This window comes from Cebus imitator, unplaced genomic scaffold (genome assembly GCF_001604975.1).
Source record: "Cebus imitator isolate Cc_AM_T3 unplaced genomic scaffold, Cebus_imitator-1.0 Scaffold318, whole genome shotgun sequence".
Classification (NCBI taxonomy): domain Eukaryota; kingdom Metazoa; phylum Chordata; class Mammalia; order Primates; family Cebidae; genus Cebus; species Cebus imitator.
The window spans coordinates 1950127-1955836 of NW_016107633.1; positions in this window are offsets into that span (position 1 = coordinate 1950127).

A 5710-nucleotide genomic window follows, 5' to 3' on the forward strand; every position below is an offset into this window, starting at 1 on the left:
CCAGGCGTGGTGGCTCACGCCTGTAACCATAGCTGTTAGGGAGGCTGAGATGGGAGGATCGCTTGAGCCCAGATGTTGGAGGCTGCGTGAGCTATGATGGTGCCATTGCACTCCAGCCTGGGCAAAAGGCTGAGACTCTGCCTCTTAAAAAAAAAAAATTAATGGAACCATCCCAAAATGTAATCTCGCGTCCAGCTTGTGTTGCTCAACATTGTTTATGAAATTCACCGTGTTGCAACATGGCAGTCATTTGTTCATTTCCTTTGTAGCGCAGAACTCTGGGATTTACATGTACAGTAAACGTGTTCATCCATTCTGCTGTTAATGGTATCTGGGTTATTTCCAGTTTGGAACTCCTAGAAAGACTGCTATGAATAATATCGTAAATGCCTTTTAGTGCCTTCATATGTTTATTTCTGTTGAAGATATACCTAGAGGTGTATCTTAGTTTCTGCTTTCCAGAAAGCAGTGCCTGAGGCAAAAGCTTAGAAGGTACTTCTGTTTTGTTTTGTTTTGTATTTTTAGAGATAGGATCTGGCTTGTCATCCAGGCTGGAGCGCAGTGGTGTGATCATGGTTCATCAATGCAGCCTCAAACTTCTGGGCTCAAAGGATCCTCCCACTTCAGCCTCCTGAGCAGCAGGGACTTCAAGCGTGCACCTCTGTGCCCAGCTAATTTTTTAAATGTTTTGCAGCGATAGGGTCTCACTATGTTGCCCAGGCTGGTCTCAAACTCCTGGCCTCAGACAACCCTCCCCACCTCAGCTTCCTAAGGCACTGGGATTACAGGCATGAGACATGGTGCCTGGACTTAGGTAGAACTTAATTTGGTTGTGCAATTCCAGGGAATCTAGAGTAAGGGGGAAAGGAAGTAAACAGGAAAGGCATGAGAGCTAATATGAGGGTGAGTTTCAGAGCTGGCCACCACTTGGTGCCAAAAGCAGTTGATTGCTGAATCTTGTAGTAACAACTTCCAAGAGGTCTTATAAGGAATGTGATCCATAACTGATCTGGGATGAGGTAGAGGGAAGAATTTATCCACTGACTCACATTTGCCATTTATCCATCTCCCATTGTCCAAGTGAGATAAAACAGGGAAAATGAGGCAGGAAAATAGCAAAGGGAATTGGAAGTTGGATAAAGGACAGAATAAGTAGAAGCAGAGAGCAGAAGCAAGGTGAAGGGGCAGGTGAGCAAGAAGCAAAACAAAAAGCAGAGATTCAGCAGCCAAAACCAAAGCGAGATAAAAAAGTGATCAAGGACCCCATGGCCAGCAGGATCCCAACCACATCAGTAAGGGGCTGCTGTTCAGAGATGCACATGCGCATTAGAGAGAAAAGGTATCCTTAGCATAATACCGTTATGATAATCAGCTACTTGAGGTTCCTGCAGATGAGCTGCATATTATGCATGTACTTAGGATTATGGGATGGAGGCAAGGTGAAAGTGCACAGGGGCTAAAGTAATAAGCAACACACCTATCAATCAAAAAGACAGACATTGCTAGAGGTTAGGCAGCCCTGGGAAGAAAACACACACACATACACACACACACAAAACCCAAAGTGCCAGGCTCGGTGGCTCAGGCCTGTAATCGCAACACTTTGGGAGGCTGAGGCAGGCAGATCATCTAAGGTCAGGAGTTCAAGACCAGCCTGGCCAACATGGTGAAACCCCGTCTCTACTGAAAATACAAAAATTAGCCAAGCATGTGACAGCAGGTACCTGTAATCCCAGCTACTCGGGAGGCTGAGACTGGAGAATTGCTTGAACCTGGGAGGCAGAAGTTTCAGTGAGCCCAGATCATGCCACTGTACTCCAGCCTGGGTCACAGAGCAAGACTCAGTCAAAATAAAAGACCCAAAGTACACCAAACTAATGCCGATCTCATCTCACAGAGATCAGTCTGCTCTCTCCCTGTGAGAGTGGAATACTGCACTTAATACATTTTTTGCTATCTGTATGTACCTTGTCCAATTCTTTGCTTGAGTCTCCCAGAGCCTGGAATTGCGTGGCACTGTTCGGTAACACAAGGATAGGCCCAAGTGTGTTAACTCTCCTGCATTTCTGATTGCAAGTTTGTGGGTGCTGGGTTGGTCCCTTATTATCTCATCCCTTGGGGGCATCAGAGAATCCCTAAGGGTGATGGGAGGTGCTGGCAGGTTGTACCTGTATCTGAAGTGGGAGGAAAAGTAGCAAAGCCTTCACACCAAGGTGAGGCTAGAGGCTACAGGGAGGGAGCATGGCACAATATCCAAGATGTATCTAATACAGAGTGGAGATGCTGGGCCATAGGGATTTGATGGTACTGCCAAATGGTTTTCTAAACTGGTGGTACCAACTCCACATCCTTGCCAACACTGGGTGTGTAATTTTCACCATTTTGATGGCTACGCAGTGGTATCTTACTCTCTCTCATTTTAATTTGCATTTCCCTGATGACCCATGTGGTTCAGCAGCTGTTCAGGAGTTTAACAGCCATTAGACATCCTCTTTGGGGAAGCATCTATGTAAAGTCTTTTTTTAATTTTTATTTTTTTCCGAGATGGAGTCTCACTCTGTCACCCAGGCTGGAGTGCAGTGGCATGAGCTTGGCTCACTGCAACCTCCACCTCCTGGGTTCAAGTGATTCTCACGCCTCAGCCTCCCGAGTAGCTGGGACCACAGGCACTCACCACCACCACCCCGGCCAATCTCTGCCTTTTTAGTAGAGACGGGGTTTCACCATGTTGGCCACGCTGGTTTTGAACTCCTGACCTCAAGTGATCTGCCTGCCTCGGTCTTCCAAAGTGCTGGGATTACAGGCATGAGCCACCATGGCTGACCTATTTTAAAACTTTTTTCTATTGATTTGATGCATATTTTTCAATACATGTCATATGCTTATATTTTTAGATATAAGTCCTCTATCAGTTATATGTATTGAAATAACTTCTCTCACATGTAGCTTACTCTTTCCTCTCAGTCTTTTGATTGACAGAAGTTTCTAATCTTAACGTAGTCCAATCTGTCACTTTCTTACTGCGTTTCTTGTGTCCGTTTAACAAAACATATCTATTATCTCACCTGTTTTCTTCTAAAAGCTTTGTTGTTTCATCTTTCACACGTGCATTTCACACGTACATCACCTGGGACTGGTTTTAGGGTATAAGGGTGACATTAAAGGGTTTTCCTTTTCTTTTTTTCAATATATAAATCCACCACCACTTATTGAAAAGTCTGTCCTTTCTCCACTGTTGTTCAATGTCAACTTTGTCATAATAAACCATGATGGGTCTGTTTCTGGATTTCTGTTTTGTTCCACCAGTAGATTTGTTTATCTTTGCATCAATGCCACACTGTCTTCCTTACTGTAGTGTAAGTCCTCTGGATTTGTTCTTCTTCATATACTTTTTAGAGTCAGCTTGTTGAGTTTCACCTCTCCAGAAAGCCTTGTAATCAACAACAAAGTTGTCTCGTGCTTTTATGGAAATTGCATCGGATGTATTGATCAATTCCATAGATCAGTGTGGAGACCAACGTCTTAAATTCCAATCCATGAACATGGTATATCCCTCCATTAACATGTCTTTAACAATTTCTCTCAGAAATGTTTTGTAGTTTCTCGCATACAAATTGTACACATCATTCACTAGATTTATTCTTAGGTATTTGATTTTTATGCTATTATTAGTTTCATTTTCTAATTATTGCTAGTATATAGAATACAATTAGTTTTTGTATATTAAGCTTCTATCTAGTGACTTTGCTAAATTAATTTATCTTTCTTAAATTAACCTGTAATTTTTTTTTCTACATACTGAATCACATCATATGTGAATGGCAGTTTTATCTCTCCGTTTCCTATCTTCATACCTTTTTACTTATTTTTCTTGCCTTATTACTCTGGCTAGGACCTCCAGTATACTATTGTATAGAATATTGATGAGTGCCAGCATCACTTCTCATTTCCAATCTCAGTACAAAAGCATTCAGAGTTTCACCATTAAACATGATGTGAGCTGTAGGGCTTTTGTTTGTTTTTCGGTTTTTTGGAGATTTGTTTTTAGGTAGATACTTTTATCTCATTAAGGAAGTTCTTTTCCATTTTTATTTGCTAAGAGTTCTTTTGTTTGTTTAAATCATTGATGACTGTTTTTTGCATCTGTTGAGGTTTTCCTTTTTTCTCTCTATTAATGTGAAGGATCACGCTGATTGATTTTTGGATGGTAAACCAATCCCACTAACGTTTTGTTCCCACTGGAGTTTGCAGATTCTAGTTCAATTCCACGAAAAGGACCTCCTGAGTTATGGGGCCTGGCTGACAACATACAGACTCCATCCTGTGCAAGGCCCTAGGCCGACCTTTCCCCCACAAACGTATACTCCACATTCCAGGTCCCAGAGAGACACCCTCGAAAACCACAGGCTTCAGAGCTGTGAGGCTGGCGCCAGCCCCTGCCCCTTGGCAACCTGCCCCTGATTGCACCAGCCCCGGCTAGACCCTCTCCCAGCAGACCCTAGAGTTGCGAGGGCAAGTGGGTGGGCAGAGTCAAGCCAGAAGGTCGAGGCCCCTGCCCCCTAACACCCTCGACAATCAGGGGTCTCCAGAGCCAGGGCTGCCCCGACCCTGCGCGAGGCTCCTTTAAGAGAGCCGGCCTCTGAATGGTCTCTGGGGCCGGACTTGGAGGGCGCCAAGAATGCCGGACTCCGAAGACAGAAGCGAGAGGGATGCAGCTTCGCCGGGTGGCCTCCCCCTCCGCGTTCCCCCAGCACGTCCACCCTGGATCCTCCGGCTCCTACTCTTACCCAAGGTCCCCGCCCCCAACTTCGAAGCTCCCGGCTGCCTGCGAACGCCCGGGCCCCGCCCCGCTCCCACCTCCACGCCCCGCCCCTGCCCGGGCCCCGCCCCCGCCCCGTCCCACCCGGGTCCACCCTGCAGCCGTCTGGCCCCTGGCCGGGCCCCAGCAAACCCAGAGGCCGCGACTGGGGGGAAGGACGGGGCGCCCGGCGCGGCCTCATCCGCATGCAAGGGACGGCGCGTCGCGGCAGCCGCCAGGAAGAGACAAAGGCTGTTCCGCCGCCTGCCGCACCGTGCCAGGCTCGCCCCGCCCGCCGCCCCGGTGGCCCCGACGCGGCCCCCCTGGATCTGCTCCGCCGGCCTGGGCTGCACAGTCCGGACGGCTTCCAGGAGGAGGCAGCCTTCCTCGGACCCGGCACACCCGACCCTCTCCCGCGACCACAGCCCACTTCTCCGTGTCTCCCGGGCATTCCAGGTAGCCGGGCCTCCTCGCGCCGGGCTGGACCGCGCTAGACCTGCGCCAGAGGCCGGAGTTCTAGTCCGCTCACCTCTCACTCTGATCACGAGGACACTTTAGTGGGGACCTGAGGCCAGGGGTGACCTAGAGCCTGGTGGGGTAGGTGAGCCATGTCCAGGGCTCCCCAAAGGCCAGGGTCCCCGTGATGAGGATTAGGGCCCCCAGGGTCTTCACCCCGACCTTCAGGCCTTTGACCCAGGGTGCATAGGACACCTGGATCCCTCAGAGGAGTTCCAGAACTCAGCCCCCACCCCTCCTGAAGTTGTCCGCCTGGGAGCCAAGGAGGTGCCTGGGAACCAAAGCGGCACCAGAAAGGGTTTGGCCTTAGCCCTACGCTTGCTGGGCGATCGCTGCTTATCTCTGGGCCTCAACTTCCATCAGTAGAATGGATCCACCTGCGGGCTGTCTCCTACA